This window comes from Pongo abelii, chromosome 13 (assembly GCF_028885655.2).
Source record: "Pongo abelii isolate AG06213 chromosome 13, NHGRI_mPonAbe1-v2.0_pri, whole genome shotgun sequence".
NCBI lineage: Eukaryota > Metazoa > Chordata > Mammalia > Primates > Hominidae > Pongo > Pongo abelii.
The window spans coordinates 95,709,018-95,730,770 of NC_071998.2; the positions used below are offsets into that span (position 1 = coordinate 95,709,018).

The 21,753-nt window shown below is 36.7% G+C and overlaps 1 pseudogene; it reads right to left on the bottom strand.

Annotated features, from left to right (window-relative positions):
- Positions 1-304: 304 nt before the first annotated feature.
- LOC100440967 (olfactory receptor 13C7-like) lies at positions 305-2,911 on the bottom strand (annotated as a pseudogene).
- Between the last annotated feature and the right edge of the window lie 18,842 nt (positions 2,912-21,753).

The window sequence follows — 21,753 nt, forward strand, 5'->3', positions numbered from 1 at the left end:
GTACTTTCTCTTAGATTATAGAATTTACCATTCAAGGAATAAACTAAACTCTGTTAGCCAAGAGAAGGAAGGTGGTTTGGATGAGAATCCTTTTACCCATAAGTTTCTGTCCTTTAACTCTGTCATGAAGAGAAAAGGTAACTCAGTCCTGGATTTCCCTCTTTCTTTTAAATATTAGGAAGAGAAAAATGAGAATTTTGGGAATTAGTGGAATCATCAACCCTCATATTTATTTTGGAACCTCCGGGTGAGAGCTAGCCCTACACTCAGAGTAAAATACTTTTAAAAATAAATAAAGAAGCATTTACATTCCTTCCGAGAAGCATTTTTGACACAGTATACTCTTCACAGTTGCCTTCATGTCTTTGTTCCTCAAACTATAGACGAGAGGATTAAGCATAGGTGTCACCACTCCATAGAAGAGGGAGATGATTTCGTGACTTGTTCTTTGTCTGCACCAGAAGAGTCTTTAGCCTTGGGCTTTGCATACATGAAAAGGATGGTTCCGTAGAATATAATCACCACTGTTAGGTGGGCAGAGCAGGTGGAGAAGGCTTTGTGCCTTCCTTCTGCAGAAGGAATTCTCAGGATGGTGGAGAGAATAAAAACATATGTAACAAAAATAAAAAGTACTGGCCCTACAAGAAAAATCATATTGCCCTGGCCAGAACTTCCAACACTATGTTGAATAGAAGTGGTGAGAGAGGGCATCCCTGTCTTGTGCCAGTTTTCAAAGGGAATGCTTCCAGTTTTTGCCCATTCAGTATGATATTGGCTGTGGGTTTGTCATAGATAGCTCTTATTATTTTGAGATACGACCCATCAATACCTAATTTATTGAGAGTTTTTAGCATGAAGGGTTGTTGAATTTTGTCAAAGGGCTTTTCTGCATCTATTGAGATAATCATGTGGTTTTTGACTTTGGTTCTGTTTATATGCTGGATTACATTTATTGATTTGTGTATATTGAACCAGCCTTGCATCCCAGTGATGAAGCCCACTTGATCATGGTGGATAAGCTTTTTGATGTGCTGCTGGATTCGGTTTGCCAGTATTTTATTGAGGATTTTTGCATCAGTGTTCATCAGAGATATTGGTCTAAAATTCTCTTTTTTTTGTTGTGCCTCTGCCAGGCTTTGGTATCAGGATGATGCTGGCCTCATAAAATGAGTTAGGGAGGATTCCCTCTTTTTCTATTGATTGGAATAGTTTCAGAAGGAATGGTACCAGCTCCTCCTTGTACCTCTGGTAGAATTCGGCTGTGAACCCATCTGGTCCTGGACTTTTTTTGGTTGGTAAGCTATTGATTATTGCCACAATTTCAGCTCCTGTTATTGGTCTATTCAGAGATTCAACTTCTTCCTGGTTTAGTCTTGGGAGGGTGTATGTGTTGAGGAATTTATCCATTTCTTCTAGATTTTCTAGTTTATTTGCGTAGAGGTGTTTGTAATATTCTCTGATGGTAGTTTGTATTTCTGTGGGATCGGTGGTGATATCCCCTTTATCATTTTTTATTGCATCTATTTGATTCTTCTCTCTTTTTTTCTTTATTAATCTTGCTAGCGGTCTATCAATTTTGTTGATCCACCCAAATGTCCAACAATGATAGACTGGATTAAGAAAATGTGGCACATATACACCATGGAATACTATGCAGCCATAAAAAATGATGAGTTCACGTCCTTTGTAGGGACATGGATGAAATTGGAAATCATCATTCTCAGTAAACTATCACAAGAACAAAAAACCAAACACCGCATATTCTCACTCATAGGTGGGAACTGAACAATGAGAACACATGGACACAGGAAGGGGAACATCACACTTCGGGGACTGTTGTGGGGTGGGGGGAGGGGGGAGGGATAGCATTGGGAGATATACCTAATGCTAGATGACGAGTTGGTGGGTGCAGCGCACCAGCATGGCACATGTATACATATGTAACTTACCTGCACATTGTGCACATGTACCATAGAGCCTAAAGTATAATAATAATAATAATAATAATAATAATAATAATAATAAATAAAATAAAATAAAAAAAAGAAAAATCATATTAGCAACAACCATGCTAATAATATTTATGGAGATATTAGCACAGGCCAATTTTAAGACAGCCAGGATTTCACAAGTAAAATGATTAATGACGTTATCTCCACAGAAAGGAAGCCGCATTGCAAGGGAGGTTTGCAACACAGAATTGGTTCCTCCTCCAATCCAGGACCCAGCAGCCATGGACACATATGAAGCCTTGCTCATGATGATAGGATATCGTAGAGGGTTACAGATGGCCACATAGCGGTCAAACGCCATCATACTTAGAAGCACACACTCTGTTGCTCCCACAGCAAAAGAGAGAAACATTTGCACTCCACACCCAGAGAAGGAAATAGTTTTCTCTGACGTTAAGAAGCTGCTGAGAAATAGTGGAATAGATGAACTAGTGTAGCAGATGTCCAAGAATGATAAGTCACTGAGGAAAATGTACATGGGGGTGTGCAAGTGGGTGTCATAAACACTCACAATGATGATGACTCCATTTCCCAAGAGGATCACCAAATACATACATAGGACCAGCACAAAGTAAATGGCCTCTAGCTCTGGGTAGCCAGAAAGCCCCAGCAGGACAAATTCTGTCACGAAAGACTGATTAGAGTTTCCCATGCTAATATTTTCTTTGACCAACAGGAATTCTGTAGTGGCTGGAATGTGTGTGGATCTTTTACAGCAGTGTCTGTAAGAATCATTTGCATTCTTGAATGGCTTCCCTTATGGGTAATAAAGACCTGTAAATGGATACACAAATAGCACAACAATATGTTACGGCCCTCTAAGTTAAGCTCAGTTAGACTTTCAGACTTCACGAAGGAGTCCCCAGCTCTCAAAAAGAATATTCTTGTTAGAGAACAGATTAAAAATACATGCAACTGAGTTAGAATTATGAATCTCATTTGCATTACAAATTTAAATTATTTTAATACAATGTTACCATATTTTGACCAAACAATCCAGAACAAATAGAAAATGTATGAAATATTACTAGCCAGCAGATATCTGGCCATTTTAACCAACATTATTATCTGTAACCAAACATTTTTCTTCACACTATGTTATACCTAACAAAATTGCTGTTCTTCAGTTACTAAAACAAAGTTGTATGTGAAAGTTCTGCTTCAATGGTAATTTAATCTTAATTGCAGAAGAGTTTTGTGGGCTAAAAGAATAAATAGAAAAGACATTTTTAGGAAAAAGGACTTTTGGTTATTCCTAATTTAGGAGAAATATGAATACCTGAACTATCCTCCTAAGAATATTGACTAGAGAAGAAGTATTACTTATAAAATAGTAAAGGAAAAAATTGAGATAAAATTATTCTTGTTTGTCTTTTTCAATACAGATTAGGAAATCTTTCTAGGTCACCCTATTGTTCTGCCTGCTATACACAATGAATAAAAAGTTGACCTCAGAAAAACTCTAGTGTACATTTCTCAATCTATAATCAAACCATAAATAAATGTATAAATTAAAGAATTTCAGTAACAAGGGATTTGCTCTTTTACCTCTAAGTATGAGAAAATACATATTGCCTTCTTCCTGCATAGAAGTCAGCTTCCTCTGCTCTAACAGCTGTTCTGCTGATCTTCCTCTCACTGCATATTTGGAAATACCCATGATAATGAGAGGTAGGTCACTCAAAAAGCTCTTAAACATAGCAATTTGCTATAATTATTTGTACCCTTATTTGATGTAATATGGAGTATTTCTATATTTAAATGCCAAAAACAGAAGTCCTACTTTTTTAAATCAGATTGCTAGTCTCATAAGTTCCATCTCAATAACTTCACAAAGATAACTAAAAGAACTGTCTGCTTCTCAGTTTTCATTAAAATCAAGTAGCTGCCATTGCTATTGTAAAAGCCAATTAGTCATTGGCAAAATAGAAACTAGTTCTAGTAACGATGAAAGCTGGGGCTCTTGGCAGTCTTTTCACTAGCAGAGGATTCTTTAAAAGACCAGCCAATGAAGCACCAAAGCAACTCAAAGTGTTTGCTGCTTTGAGGATGCTTCTAATCCCAAAAGTAATTGAAACCTCACAATGTGGATTGGACAGAATTTTAAAACTTTCTAGTACTTTTGGGACGAAGTCCCTCAGAAGCAATTAAAACAAAGTTGTTAATACAATTTAATTAAAGTTTAACTCATAAAATAGTAACAATTATTCTAGCTTTACATTCTCTGGGAAGAGCAAGTTGAGGAATGCTACCCAGGTAAAACAGCCAAGACATGGAAATTAGAATTCACTATATCTGATGGAAAGATGTAGCAGTAATCTGTGACGCTTAATTCAAAATGATGCTTTGTTCTTAATAAATGAACTGTTAATCACGTTTATTTTGACCATTAATCCTGGAGTCTCAGAACCCATAAGCTTCATACAGGTCTTATTGGCCCCTCTAAATAGCCATAATCACACGCACAGTCATTTTAATTTTGTTCACTCATACTCTCATTCAAATATTTATGCAATATCCCAACTTCATTCAACCTGTTCTTTAGTTATGTCCACACTAGCATGGCACAATGTAAGTCCGACCACGCAACAACTTCCATGAGTGAGCAAGCCTTACTTTACTTTTTAACAGGAAAAGAAATTGTGACTTGAAGTAATTCTTTATAACACTTATCATGACTATCTTTTGAAATAAATATCAACCCTTAAAGAATTCAGTTATTTCACACAGATATGACAAAATAATCTTTCAGCATAGAAACAAGTGGGATCACCATGTGTAGTGTTAAAAAGGGAATAAAATTGGACAACGGTGCTCTTTGTCAGTGGACGATATTTTTAAAAAGTTATTGAACAAGAGATGTAACATAATCCTGAAGAATGGGTAAACTACTTATGTCAGAAAAACTGGTAGTATATGCTTCAACAAATCAAATTTGAAATAAAAAATTCTCAGAGTTGTTAACTTTATGCAAGGACATGTTCAGTATACTGGTTCGTAAGGCAGATATTGGGCAGGTTTTCTCACTAATCAATACTCAATGGACAAAAGAATTAAACAGGTCAAATGTGACACTGTAGAAGCTATACTATAATGTAAATGGAGGATAGACTGTAACTGCAAAACAACTTATAAGCAAACTCGGCAAAACAAAAAAAATGTCAAGGAGAGCCAAATCATTATAGAAATATAATTAACGAGGTATGTAATATAGATGCCTATATTTATTTAATTTTTTTTTTTTTTGAGACAGGGTCTCATGCTGTCGCCCAAGCTGGAGTGCAATGGCACAACGACAGCTTACTGCAGCCTTGACCTCCCAGGCTCAAGTGCTCTTCCACCTCTCTTCTTCCCGAATAGCTGGGACTACAGACGTGCCACCATATCCAGTTAATTTTTGTATTTTTTGTAGAGATGGGGTCTCACCATGTTTCTCAGGCTCATCTCGAACTCCTGGGCTCTAGCAATTCTCCCACGTCAGTCTCCCAAAGTGTCACTGTCAGTTCCAACCATTCGCAGGCATTGGAGAGAGTATGAGACCCAGATCTCTGGGCATTACTACTCATAATAATACTGTCAGACAGTACTATTTTCAGAACTTTCAAATGAGAAACAGAGAATATTCAGTCTTTGTCTGTTTGGGTTGCTATACCAAAACACCAAAGACTGAGTGGCTTATAAACAACAGAAATTTATTTCTCACATCTCACAGTTCTGGAGGCTGAGAAGCCCAAGATCAAGGTACCAGCAGATTCAGTATCTGAATAGGGCCCATTCCTCATAGACATCTGTTTCCAATGGAGCCTCACATGAAGGAAGGGTTGAGGAATTTTCTGGGATGTCTGTTCTAAGGACAGTATTCCTATTCATGAAGGCTATACCATCATGACCTAATCCCTGTCCAAAGGCCTCACTTCCTAATACCATCACCTGGGGATTAGGGTTTCAACATACGAATGGAATGGGGGACATAAACATTCAGTCAATTGCACAGTGTATTTTGCTAAGCCATTCTAGTGGATACAAGATTATAACATTATTTGTTGTCTCAAATGCACCTAGCCACCACATAAATATCACCTACAGCTGCAACCCTCCATCCCTCTCCATAATAGTAAGAAAAAACAATTAAGATGAACTTATAGGTTCTCATGATTAAGTACTGCTCTTCAATATTTCCAAGCCCTAGTCTATCATCTCATCTTCTCTCTGATTTTATTCAATTCAGTAAACATTAACTGAAGCCTCCCTTGTTCCAGGAACTATGTGCCTGCTTCAGCCTTAGATCTCATGAATTACACTAATCCCCTGCCAAATACTATAGCCTATTATAAGAATGACAAGCCAATGTCTAGGGTCTCACTATCTTGGGTCAACTCCCCAAATGCCACCTGTCTATACTCCAAGCAGAACACTCTCTGAATTCTTTCTTCACATTGCTCTGCTTTATGCTGTACTCACACATCAATCCGTGCTTTTCCTTTAAGTGGCTGGCGTAGGCTGCTTGAATTTCCACTCAAATTCTTAGGTATATGGTATTCAAATGCCTTCTTCTTGTCCCTCAGGAAGCTGCTATACCTGTCCATTTCATTTTGTCTAATGACAAACTAATTCTATATGAATAATTAAGTATCTGCTACAAGCCTCTTCTTTTCCCTAAAATAGTTTACTTCACTAAACTATGGCTATATTTTATCTAAATTGTGAACAAAAATTTTATTTCATGTTATGCTTAGAAAATTTTGTTTAAAAACCTTGAAGTTAGATAAGGGTAATGTTGTTTTGGGTTTTTTTCTGGTTTTTTTGTTTGCTTGTTTTGTTGTATTTGAGACAGGGTCTCGCTCTGTCACAGAGGCTGGAGTGGAGTGGCTCAATCTCAGCTCCCTGCAACCTACACCTCCCAGGCTCTCTTGATTCTCCCACCTCAGCCTCCCAACTAGCTGGGAATACAGACATGTGCCACCACACCCAGCTAATTTTTTATATTTTTTATAGAGACATGGTTTTGCCATGTTGCCTCAGCCTCCTGAAGTGCTGAGATTATAGGCATGAGCCACTGTGCCCAGTGGTAATGTTTTCTTACATTTTTAATGAATGAGCACAGAACCTCATCTATCTCCTCAAACTAAAGTTTATCAAAATAGTTAATATTAGCTATAATGCAGCTACATCACGATCAGCATATTTACTCTGTCAATCAAGAGAGTCTCTGTCACAGCCTCATTATCATTCTCTTTCTTGCTTGTATCCTGTCTGTTTCCTAACAGGTGAGTTTTGTCCAGATTGGAGGGATAGTAAAAGGCAGCAAGTAAATACCAATTAGTCCATGATATAAGGAAAAGAACAAGGACATAAAATTGGAATCGGTTAACTAGAATTCAGGTGGGTTATTCCCAAAGCCACATAGTGGAAAGATCAGGGTTGTGATGAGAAAAACACAGAACTACAGATTAATAAATATTGTTGAGCTAGCCAGATACAGAGCAATGGGAAAGATAACAATGGACAATGTAACTTAACTCAGTTGAAAAACAACTTTCAGTGTAAGTTCTGTTTCTTAATAACTTTTTAATCTAATTAATCAATCATTCAATAAACAAATCTTTTGCTAGTTTGCTCTTTCTAGAAACTAGAAATATATTATTTAAAAAATAATAAAGCATTAATTATTAGAAATAATAAAATCATATCAAGCATCTTCTTGGACCATTGTGGAATGAAATTAGAAATCAATATCAAAAGGAACTCTCAAAACTGCACAAGTATGGCAGGGCACAGTGGCTAGTGCCTATAATCCCAGCACTTTGGGAGGCCGAGGTGGGCAGATCACCTGAGGTCAGGAGTTCAAGACCAGCCTGGCCAACATGGTGAAACCCCATCTCTACTAAAAAAAATACAAAATTAGCCAGGCATGATGGCATGTGCCTGTAATCCCAGCTCCTGCTGGGGCAGGAGAATCGTCTGAACCTGGGAGACGGAGGTTGCAGTGAGCCAAGTTCGCGTCATTACACTCTAGCCTGGGAAAAAAAAGCGAAACTCCGCCTCAGAAAAAAAAAAAAAAAAAAAAACTGCACAAGTATATGGAAACTGAGCAACTTCCTTCTGAATTACTTTCAGATAAACAACAAAATTAAGGCAGAAATCAAAAAATTTTTTGAAACAAATGAAAATAGAGACAGCACATACCAAAATCTCTGGGATACAGCATAAGCAGAGTTAAAAGGAAAGTTTATAGTGGTATAAACCTACATCAAGCAGATAGAAATATTTCAAATTAACAGCCTAACTCTGCATCTAAAAGAACTAGATAAACAAGAACAAACTAATCCTAAAGCTAGCCGAAGAAAAGCAATAACTAAAATCAGAGCAAAGCTAAATGAAATTGTGACCAAGAGTACCATACGAAAGATCAACAAAATTAAAATTTCGTCCTTTGAAAGGATAAACAAAGTTGATAGGCCACTAGCTAAGTTAACTGAAGAAAAAAGAGACAAAATTCCAACAAGCATAATCAAAAATGAGAAAGGTGACATTACATTGAATACCACAGAATTACAAAAGATCCTCAGAAACTACTATGAACATCTCTCTGTGCACAAACTAGAAAACTAAGAGGAAATGGATACATTTCTGGAAACATACAACCTCCCAAGACTGAACCAGGAAGAAATTAAAATCCTGAACAGACCAATAAGAAGTTATGAAACTGAATCAGTAATAAAAAACCTACCAAACCAAAAATAGCCCAGCACCAGATGGATTCACAGCCAAATTCTACCAGATGAACAAAAATGAGCTGGTTCCAATTTTACTAAAACTTTTCAAAAAAATTGAGAAGCATACCTCCCTGACTCATTCCATGAAACCAGTATCATCCTGATATGAAAATGTGCAAAGGACAGAACAACAACAACAAATTACAGGCCAATATCTCTGATGAACATAGATGCAAAAATCCTCAACAAAATACTAGCAAACTGAATCCAGCAGCACATCAATAAGACAATTCACCATCATCAAATGGGTTTCATTTCAGAGATGCAAGGATGGTGCAACCTACACAAATCAATAAATGTGATTCACCATTTAAACAGAATTAAACACAAAAGACACATAATCATCTCAATAAATGCAGAAAAAGCATTCAATAAAACTCAACAGCCCTTCATGATAAACACCCTCAACAAACTAGGCATCAAAGGAACATACCTCAAAATAATAAGAGCCATATATGACAAACCCACAGCCAACATCATTTCTCTGGTAAGGACTGCGTCTAAGAACTAGAACAAAACAAGGATGCCTACTCTCACCATTCCTATTCAATGTAGTACTGGAAGTCCTAGCCAGAGAAATTAGGCAAGAGAAAGAAATAAAATGTATCCAGAGGTAAAACAAAAAAAAAGAAAGAAAATATATCCAAATAGGAAAGAAGAAGGTCAAATGATCTCTGTTCACTGATGAAATGACACTGTACCTAGAAAACCCTAAAGATTCCTCCCAAAGACTCTTAGACATGAAAAACATTTTCAGCAAAGTTTCAGGATACAAAATCCATGCACAAAAAATTTATTTCCTTTTTATACACTAACAACTCTCAAGCTGAGAACAAAATCAAAACTCAATTTTATTTATAATTGCCACACAAAAAAATTAAATACCTAGTAATATATTTAACCAAGGAGTGAAAGACTTCTACAAGGAGAACTACAAAACACTGGTGAAAGAAACTGTAGATGACACAAACAGATGGAAAAATATCCCATGCTCATGGATACGAAGAATCAATATCATTAATTAACTGTATTGCCCAAAGCAATATGCAGGTTCAATGCAATTTCTATCAAATTACCAATGTCATTTTTCACAGAATTAGACAAAACAATTTTAAAACTCATATAGAACCTAAAAAGAGCTCAAATAGCCAAAGCAATCCTAAGCAAAAAAGAAAACCTGGAGGCATCACATTATCCAACTTTAAACAATACTATAAGGCTAGAATAATCAAAATAGTATGGTACTGATACTAAAATAGACACACAGACCAATGGAACAGAATAAAGAACTCGTAAATAAAGTCATACACCCACAACGAATTGATCTTCAATAACATTGATAAAAATAAACAAGGGAGAAAGCACACCCTATTCAATAAATGGTGCTGGGAAAACTGGCTAGCCATATGCAGAAGAATAAAACTGGATCCCTACCTCTCACCATATACAAAAATTAACTCAAGATCAATTAAAAATTTAAAGGTACTACTGAAAACTGTGAAAATTCTAGAAGAAAACCTAGGGAAAAAACTCTCTTGGACATTTGCCTAGGCAAAGAATTTTTGATTAGCAACTCAAAAGTAAATGCAACAAAAACATAAATAGACAAATAGGGCATAATTAAACTAAATAACTTCTTCACAGGTGAAGAAACAATCAACAAAGTAAACAGAAAACCTACAGAATGGGAGATATTTGCAAACTATGCATTTGATAAAGGACTAATATCTAGAATCTATAAGGAACTTAAGCAAATCAATAAGAAAAAAATGTTTTTCATGAGCAAAGGACATGAACAGACATTTCTCGAAAGAAGATATACAAGTGGCCAAAAAACACATGAAAAAATAATCAACATCACTAATCATCAGAAAAATACATATTAAAACCACAATAAGATACCATCACACATCAGTCAGAATGGCTATTATTAAAAGGTCAAAATATAAGAGATGTTGGTGAGGATGCAGAGAAAAGGGAACATAAATTATTTCAACCCCTATGGAAAACAGATGGAGATTTTTCAATGAACTGAAAATGGAACTACCATTCAACTCAGCAATCCAGTTGTATCAAAAAGACACTTGCACTCATATGTATATCACTGCACTATTTACAATAGCAAATTCATGGAATCAAGTGTCTGTTAACAGTCAATTGGATAAAGAAAATGTGCTACATATACACCATGGAAAAGAATGAAAGCCATAAAAAAGAATAAAAGCATGTCCTTCACAGAAACATTGATGGAACTGAAGACCATTGTCCTAAGTGAAATAACTCAGAAGCAGAAAATCAAATACCACATGTTCTCACTTATAAGTGGGAGCTAAACAATGGGTATACATGGACATAAAGATGGAAAAAACAGACACTGGGGACTCCAAAAGGGGGAAGGATGGGAAGGGATGATGGTTAAAAAACTACCTATTGGGTACTATGTTCACTATGTGGGTGATGGGTTCACTAGAAGCCCCAAACCCCAAAAATACACAATATACCCACATAATAAACATGCACATGTACCCCTGAATTGGTAATAAAATATTTTAAAGAGAAAAATAAAATAACATAAAAAATAATAAGACATTCAGGAGCTATAAAAAACAACTAATATGAAGTAAACTTTTTTTTTTTTTTTTGAGATGGAGTCTCGCTCTGTCACCCAGGCTGGAGTGCAGTGGCGCAATCTCGGCTCACTGCAAAGTCCGCCTCCCAGGTTCACGCCATTCTCCTGCCTCAGCCTCCCGAGTAGCTGGGACTACAGGCCCCCACCACCACGCCCAGCTAATTTTTTTTTGTATTTTTAGCAGAGACGGGGTTTCACCGTGTTAGCCAGGATGGTCTCGATCTCCTGACCTTGTGATCCGCCCGCCTCGGCCTCCCAAAGGGCTGGGATTACAGGCGTGAGCCACCGTGCCCAGCCGAAATAAACTTTAAGATATGTTTTTTTTTAAAAAAAAGAGTACCACAAGTGGTCTCAAAGCCTCCTGTATTCAGATATTACTAACCCCTTCCTTTAGTAGCCCAATTGTGATAATCTAGCCTTTATTTTTCATGAATGCACATAGTTTATACTCCTTGCAAAATATTGCTTAGGACTTTTTATATTTTCCTAGTTGTTGGTTATTTTTTTCTCCAGCCTGATTGATATTCCGTGCTTCTCTATCATTTTTCTCTGAAAATCTTATAATTACTTTCTCATCCTGTTTATTAATAAGCTCTTTACAGCCCATTTTGCTGCACAAAGAGTATATACAAGTACCTTTAAAAACATTTACAGGCCAGGCACAGTGGCTCACGCCTGTAATCCCAGCAATTTGGGAGGCCGAGGAGGGCAGATCACCTGAGGTCAGGAGTTCAACAGCAGCCTGGCCAACATGGTGAAACCCCGTCTCTACCAAAAAATACAAAAATTAGCTGGGCGTGGTGGTGGGCGCCTGTAATCCTAGCTACTCGGGAGGCTGGGGCAGGAGAATCGCTTGAACCCGGGAGATGGAGTTTGCAGTGAGCCGAGATCGCGCCATTGCACTCCAGCCTGGACAACAAGAACGAAACTCCGTGTAAAAAAAAAAAAATTTACATACATTCCAGGGACTGTCGTTTTTAACACACTACTTGGCCTGAAAATAAGATAAAGTGATGCCGTAAAGAAAAGACTTTAATACTGAATATCACTGCTGCTAATATCTACTAGACATGCTTCCTCACAAGGGCCTCTCAACACCATTTCCCTCTTCAGTTCCTGGCCAGCCACCGTGTTGCTGAGTCCTCTTCGTTTCCTTCTTTTACAAGCATTGGGGTTAACCCAGTAAAAATATATAGGTACATAACTTCAAAGTATTTATCTTTAAAAGTATGGCTCTTTCCAGAAGAGTGAGTCTACCCTCAAAATGGATGGCAGTTTCTACTCTTAGAACTACAGGAAAAAAAAGTGCATATCTTCTATCACGCCAGTGATTTAGAAATACTAGAATCCAGCACCTTTTCACACGTATTTGTTATCCGCTTCAGGAATAACAGATACGTCATAAGAAAAAGGTCCTTGAAACATCTTTACCTATCCAATGAAATGTTTGGTGGTAAAAGAAAATCTCTTTAGACCAACCTTCAGAACATATTATCAATCAATGCATACTGCCTTGCTATTATCAACCAAAGCATATCGTCTCCAAAAATAATAACCTTGACTCCAATTATTTGTCATATTTCACATGCATTTACTGGATGCCAATACCATTTTTTTCTAAGATAGAGAAGTTTCTAACACACCAAATAATGTTTAAAGCTAAATTAACACAACTATCAAGTCTCATAGAACTAAAAACATCTAATTCACCACCTGATGCTTAAACATCCTCCGAAACATCCCTAACAGGCTGTTATCTCTTTCTTGTACACCTCTAATAATGGGAAGCTCATTTCTTCTGAGGGAATCTAGTTATTACTGTCAAAAACTGCTTATATGAATCCAAAATCTGTTCTTTTGTGCATATATTTTCCACTTTTTGTTTTTAGTTGTATTATTTGAAACAATTACTACTTGAGTTTATTTTTAGAACTAAAATCAGAATTACAGTTTGTATTTTAGAGTAGACTTATAATTAGCAAAGATCATTTCATTCATTCATTGAACAAATATATAAGAGCCTACACTCTTCTAGGTAATGGTAAACAACGTGAGCATTGGTGTTTGAGATGGAATCTGAGTCCAGATCTTTTTTTATTCTAAAAGCCATTCCTTATTTTTTGTTTTCTGCTACTATCCAGATTCTTTTCAACTTGGAGATTACAGTAATCTATTTGCTTTCACAGTATCTAAACTTTTTAAATTCTATAGAGTCTGCTACCTTTTCCAAATTAATCTTCCTAATTCATGGTGTTCATCATCACCAACAATTCAAAAACTTACCTTGGCTTTCCAACTAAGACATGAACACTTTGACCTGATACTAATGTCCCCCCACAAAACAACTACCACCTAAAAGTCCAGATTATCTCCTAGGGCAATCTCATTCACTCTATGTTTTCAATGCATCATCAATAAACTGGTGAATCTAAATCTATAGGCCTCATCCTAGATTTCTCTCCTGGGCATTTTATGGTAGCATCTTATCTAAATGCAGTAAGTAAAACACGTGTCTTTCACTCACCATGTTAACTTACACTACATTATCTTCCTGCTACTTTCCCATTATGAAAAGAAATCTTATCCCCTGTTCTTTTGATAATTTCCAAAATGCCTAAACTGACCTGCAAAGTTGTCTGAGATCTAGATCCTAAATAACTCTTTAGCCTCATATTTCACAAAATTTCACCTCTCCCAACCATTCTTTATCCCATGTTCAACCAAAATGGAGCTTCTTTTAATTTTTAGAATATACCACCTTCCCCCACCACCCCCCTCCTCTCTCTCTAGAAAAGAAAGAGCAAATGGAGAATTTTTGAGGGAGAAAGAATAGCACAGCATATGCAGAGGGTAGGGAACTCTTCCTTTTCTTGCTTAATTGCTATTATCCTTCTCCCAGAATCTCCTGAAGATGTCATTCCTGACCCCTAGTCTGAATTAGGCAACCCTCCTGTGTGTCCTGATAACATCCTATATCTCCCTTAACACAGCACTTATCACACATTATTGCAATCACGTGTTTAATTATCTGTGTCTGCCAAACAGCAATCACCTTAAGAATAAGCACCATCTTGCTCCTGTTAATCATTGTGATTACAGAATTAAGGCCAGTACCTGGCATATTTTTAACCACTCAGAATGCAAGTGTTATATTGTTGACTTCCCTTGCAATTCCTAACTGATTAATGGCACCACCAAATCTAAACTATCAAAACTTATAAAGTTGGACTCCTAGACATCTTTCACATCTGTTAACTACCCTCCAGCTATTCTTAGTACTATTTCCACATTATGCCTCCATTTGATTACTGCAAGGTACTCCCAGTTGGCCTTTCTACCTTCATTTTCAACACCATCACTAGCACCTCAGTCTATCCTCCACAATTTTGTCTGTGTTATCTTTCCAAAAAATCAATCTGATCATGGTAAGCCTCTGTCAAATAAAAGCTGCATGATCTTGGGCCCATTACTTAAGCCTCAATTTTCTTAATCTGTTAATAATATTTTAAGATAAAAATGTGCAACTAAATAACCTAATAGGGGATCAACTGAATATCCAAAAAGAAAAAATTTAATCTTGGCCCCTACTTTATACACAAAAATCAAATCAAGATTGATTACAGATTTAGATATGAAAAATGGAACAATACATCTTTTAGAATAATATGTAGAAGTATTCTTTTAGAAGAATACATAGAAGTAAGAATAACCACAAAGAAAAGATTGTGAATTGGTCTAATTATATTTAAATTAATAACTTCTATTCATTAGATGTCATCATTAAGAACATAAACAGAAAGGAAAAATATTTTTAAATAAATATTTTTAACAAAGGATTCATATAAATAAGATGTGAAAAATCATTTAAAATCCATTTTAAAAAGACAACCTGGTAGAAGAACAGACCAAAAAAAAGTGAATGTACATTTCATCAAATAAGATATTTGAAATACAATAAATGTATGAAAAATGCTCAACTTCAGGGAAATAAAAAATAAAATAATATGCTACCACTCCCATCACAACAGCTAAAATGAAAAACAGAGATAATACCAAGTGTTTCCAAAGATGTAAAGCAACTTAAGTTCTTACATACTGCTGGTGGGTGTTTAAATTGGTACCAATACTTTATAGAACTGGAGATGTGTATGAAGCTAAGTTTTGCATACCCTATAACTCAGAATTCTTTCTAAACTGTATATTCAATAGAGTGATTATATATAAATTTACACCAAAGATGCATATAAGTATGTTAATAAAAGCACTATTCATACCTTATACAAACACTAGAAAAATATAAATGTTTATCACAAGTAGAATAATGGAATATTTAGCATGGAGAATGAAGAAGGTGCAACTTCAAGCAATATAATATTCGTTAAAGGTATACATAATACATGATATTTGAAACAAATAAAATCAATATGCAGTATTAAAATACTATATATCTATTAACTCTGAGGAGCTTTGGGGGTGCTTTCTCAGTTTTCCATGATCTGAGATGTGTTCCATTAAAGCATTCAACATGTTATAGCACTTATAACTTGAGCATTTTCAACAAATAACTAGATAGAGAACCCACTAAATACAGAACCCAATGCATTGCCTAAGACTTTAATAAATGTCTTTCATGATTAACAGTATTATTAGTGTTATTATTACATGCTTACAAAGCTGAAATTTCCATGGCTCATTCTCAAAAAGGAAACAGTCAAGCAATCAAAATAATTTTCAACCTCTACTTAACTTTCTTAAAAACCATGGAAGGAATCCAAATATTTACTACCACAGTAACACTGATAAGAATTACTTTTTCTTTTATCCACTGGCATCATATCCCCTAGCTGTTTTGGAGCATCTCTCCATTTTCCAGCTTTGCTTTTTTTTCTCCCTCTCTCTTGCTTTCATTTCATATGGTAATATTCTTTTGATGTCAATATCTCTTATCAGGTAAAATAAAATCTATCTTCCTTGGACCAGGAGTTCAGGGGATGGTAAGTTTTAAAACAAGGGAAAAAACAGACTTTAAGTATTGAGGCTCATGTTAGTGAGCTAGGATATATATTGATTGTAGCTCACATTTTTAATTCTTTTGAAGATTATAAAGATCAATAACTGGAAGCTCCTGCTCTTTTGATAGATGGATTTTGAGAAGAGTTGAACATTAATATTCCCAAATCAAGAGTTATTTTTTCTGTCACACTGTTGCTAAACTCAAATGTCACCTCTTCTGTGAAGCCTTTACTAAACCCTCCAGGAAAAATTCACTTCTCCCACTTCAGTGTTTCTATGTGCTTCTTTGTGCCTCTTTTATAATTTGTATTACATATTGTATACTATTTATTCAGAGGGATTTAGTTGAAAGCACACATTTTAGAAATCAGGAAGAGATGGATAAAAATCCCAACTCTGTAGTTCACCAGGAACATAAAATTTAAAGACGTAAAGTGGAGTCCTCAGGAAATAGATGTTCATTATAGTTCTTTGTTGAATGAATGAAGGCATGATTGCCTTTCACACACTGAAGCTAAGCAAGCTTAGTTACCATTACTGGAATAAGCCTTGCCAATCATTGCTGCCTGTGCATCTTTGTTCATGCCATTCTCTCTATCTAAAATCAAAATCTCTCTAATCTATCACAATCCAAGACCCTCCTCAAAAGCCTCCTCTGCCTTGAAGCTCCTACTTATCATTTTAACTAAATTGCATTTGTTTAGCAATCTTTCATAATATTTATAATATGACGATTTCTTTTCTATCTGTGTGTTGTTTGTATATCCTGCTTTATTGAAAGGTCATTAGAAGTAGAGTTACTGGTCTTTGTAATCTCCACAATCAACACGTTGATAATTTGGATCAGTGCAATTTGTATATTCAACTTTTTTAAACAGGCATTTTTCTTTTGAAGGTTGTGTCTTGTATGATGTTACAGGGAATACACACAACTAGCAATAAGCCCAGTTGAGACAGCATTCTCTTCAACAGTGTTTCAGGCCAGGTGTGGTGGCTCACGACTGTAATCCCAGCACTTTGGGAGGCCAATACAGGCAGATCACTTGATGTCAGGAGTTTGAGCCCAGCCTGGCCAACATGGTGAAGCCCCATCTCTACTAAAAACACATAAAAGGCCAGGTGCGGTGGCTCACACCTGTGGTCCCAGCACTTTGGGAGGCCGAGGCAGGTGGATCAGAAGGTCAGGAGATCCAGACCATCCTGGCCAACATGGTGAAACCCTGGCTCTACTAAAAATAAAAAAATTAGCTGGGCGTGGTGGTGGGTGCCTGTAGTCCCAGCTACTTGGGAGGCTGAGGCAGGAGAATCACTTGAACCTGGGAGTCAGAGGTTGCAGTGAGCCGAGATCACACTACTGCACTCCAGCCTGGTGACAGAGCGAAACTCTGTCTCAAACAAAAAAAAAGCACACACAAAAAAATTAGCTGGGTGTGGTGGCGTGTGCCTGTAGTCCCAGCTACTAGGGAGGCTGAGGCATAAGAATTGCTTGAACCCAAGAGGCAGAGGTTGCAGTGAGCCGATATTGCCTACTGCATTCCAACCTGGGTGACACAGCAAGACTCTGTCAATTAAAAAAAAAAAATGTGTTTCAGTGTTGTTTACCTGGTTTTGTCTCACCTGGGTGTAACAACCGTGACTATAATAGGTCAGGCAGAGTCTATCTAATTTAATTAAACACAGATAAGAATCCCAGAGCTAGTTTCTTAAGGTCATTATTTAACAGGAAGAAATATTAATCTATAAACCAGTAATTCCTACATATGTATCTCCACTCCTGACTTCCCTAACATCCAGATTCATATATTCAACTTCCTACTACACATTTCCACTTAGATAATTAATAAGTGTATCAAGATAATGAGTTCAATACAGTTGATTCTCTCTATCCTCATTTGGTTTCATCTTCCCTACCTCAGGAAATGTAAAACCACTTATACAAATCCAATGCACCAGAAAATTCTGTCAGTTTGACTCAAAATTTATACTGAACCTGAATACTTCAGTTGCTACCACTCTAGTCCAAGCTACTGTTATCACGTCTACACTACTGAAATGGCTTTCAAAGTCATCTCCTCACTTTCATTCTTGTTCTGCTACAAGTCATTCTCCAGTAGCTAGGGTGGGTTTTTTGTTTGTTTGTTTGGTTGGTTTTGTTTTGTTTTGAGACAGAGTCTTGCGGTGTTGCCCGGGCTGGAGTGCAGTGGTGCAAACTCGGCTCACTGCAACCTCGGCCTCCCAGGTTCAAGCAATTCTCCTTGCCTCAGCCTCTCAAGTAGCTAGGATTACAGGTGCCCACCACCACACCCGGCTAATTGTTTTTGTATTTTTAGTAGAGACCGGGTTTCACTATGTTGGCCAGGCTGGTCTTGAACTCCTGACCTCATGATCCGCCAGCCTCAGCCTCCCAAAGTGCTGGGATGACAGACATGAGCCATCACGCCCAGCCGTGTTATTTTAAAAATGTAAACATATGATGTCAGGCATTTACTAAAAACCATCTTAATATTACCATTATATTTCGAATAAAATCCACTCCTTACCATGGCCTACAAGGGTCTACATAATCTGACCCAACCTACTTCCCCAATGTCATCTCCTACCTCCTTCCCATGCTTACTGGAGTCCACATCTGTTGTCTTCTTGATGTTTCTCAGACATACCCCCAAGCCTTTGCCTTTGCTGTTTCCTCTACCTGGCACAGTCTTTCCTGGTCCCCCAGGTTTCTCTCTCATTTAACTCAAGTCTTGGTCAAGAACTTATCATACTTTGTTTTCCTTCATAGCGCTCACATTTCCCAAAATTGCATTATATATTCACTGTTTTACAAGTTTATTGTCTAACCTCTCCACAGGAATGAAAGCTCCACAAGGGTGAGGACTCTTTCTTTTCTTTTCTTTTCTTTTTTTTTTTTTTTGAGATGGAGTCTTGCTCTGTTACCCAGGCTGGAGTGCCGTGGCTTGATCTCAGCTCACTGCAACCTCTGCCTCCCGGGTTCCAGTGATTCTCCTGCCTCAGCCTCCCAAGTAGCTGGGACTACAGGCACGTGCCACCATGCCCAGCTAATTTTTGTATTTTTAGTAGAGACAGGGTTTCACCATGTTGGCCAGGATGGTCTCGATTTTTTGACCTCGTGATCCACCCACGTCAGCCTCCCAAAGTGCTGAAATTTCAGGTGTAAGCCACCACGCCCAGCTAACTTTTTCTTATTAGTTATTTTTTTTTTAGCAATGTTAAACAAATATTATGTACTCTATAAATATTTGTTGAAGAATGAGCACACACATTGCAGGACAGCCCTATAACCTGTACACTTTGGAATATATATATTGCAAAATATATTTGTGTGTATATATATGCACACACACATTTTGGCATTCACTATAAGTTTCTGGGTTTTTTTCTGATTTGATTACTGATAGGAACCCTAAGCTAGTAATTAAAGGACTACTCTATACATTTTTAGTCTACTTACCTTTCCTCCAGGTTCCACTGATCTTTTTCTTTTTATATGAGCTGCTTGTTACATTTTGTATGTGCTGGACTTGGCTACTCCTGGTTTTAGGGCTCTGATTTATTTCACTTTAAAGGTAAGTTTAGAATGTCTTGCAAAATGCTGGCTACTTATTACTCAGTGCTCTCTCACTCTTGCTCTCTCTCTCTCCCCACTGCAATAAAGCTCTTTTTATCCCCCAAATCTAAATGCTTGGACTCCTGTCAGTGTACTTGCAATAATTCATAGGTTTTTTTGTTCTGTGTCTTGTGGTTGGAAATCTGGCAAGCTCCGAACTTCTCTTAAAATTCATTTGCTTATCTATTAAATGGGGACGATGAAAACAAAATGTTTGTCTGTTTTTGGTGATAGGAAGAGTAATAATATTTACTGCTGGAAAGAGTCACATCTCAATTGGAGTACAAGCTGAAAAATCAGTTTCTAACTTCATACTGACATACTATGTTCTGTGTTACATCATTTGACATTCTTTCTAAAATTCAGGTGCACATTTATTTACTAATGTAATAACCGATGAAATGACACACCATACTTGCAAAACAAGAAGTTAAAACCATCTTACCATACTGTCTAGCAGCAAGATTTTCCCAGGGGATTCAAGCAAGACACTTTAAATGAAATACTGGTAAAAATTCTTGACTTGTGACTACAGCTATTTCTGACAAAATTGTTATAAAGGTTAAACTCTATATAAGAAATATTTTAGGCCAGGCGCAGTGGCTCACACCTGTAATCCCAGCACTTTGAGAGGCAGAGGTGGGCGGATTGCTTGAGGTCAGGAGTTCGAGACCAGACTGGTCAACATGGCAAAACCCCATCTCTACTAAAAATACAAAAAATTAGCCAAGCATGGTGGCGTGCACCTGTAATCCCAGCTACTCAGGAGGCTGAGGCAGGAGAATCGCTTGAACCCGGGAGGCAGAGGTTGCAGTGAGCCAAGATCGCACCACTGCACTCCAGCCTGGGGGACAGACCAAGACTCTGTCTCAAAAAAACAGACAAACAAACAAACAAACAAAAAACAGTTTAAATATCTTATAATTATAAAAATAAATAAATAAGTAAATAATATTCAGACTTTGAAATACCGACACAATTAGGTGATTGGGTAACTCTCACAGACATGTAAATGAGAGTAGACAAATGTGTCATTGAGGAAGAAGCTAGTTTATGTTTTCTTCTTTTGAGAAAATGAGCATATATACAGGTATGTGAATAAAAACTTTTAAAAATAATTTCAGAAATATTTGAGAGAGAAAACACATCTGGATTGAAACTTGGAATAAACTTATGGATTAAGAGACATATCAATGAGGTGAAATGGAATAAGTGCCATATATTTAAGGTTTTTTTCTAATATGCTATCTCCATACTATCTGTAAATTCTTTCAACTAGACTTCTTATGTAAAGTATATGTAGTTACCCTCAGAATCTTTAGTACCTGTTTAAAAACATATATCCTGCCAATTTTAATAGCTAAGAGGAATGGATACTGTTGTAGGAACCTGATTCAAGAGAGAAATTTTTTGATGCTATCAGTAATATCCTCCATTCACTTTAACTCCAGAGGCCATTAAGAGGAAATTTTCTTTTGGATCTTATCTGCTTTTCAATTCATTAACAGTTTTTTAATTTTTTTGATAGGAGTGCAAGCAGAGAACAAATAATTAATTTTTAATTGTAGCATTTTATGTGACACTGATTAGAAAGTTCAGATATCTAAATTTATAAAATAAACAAAATGACAAAAGGAGGATAATTTTTTTCACATCATCACCAAGACGTTATTCTTTATTAAAGCAGTTTTTGCA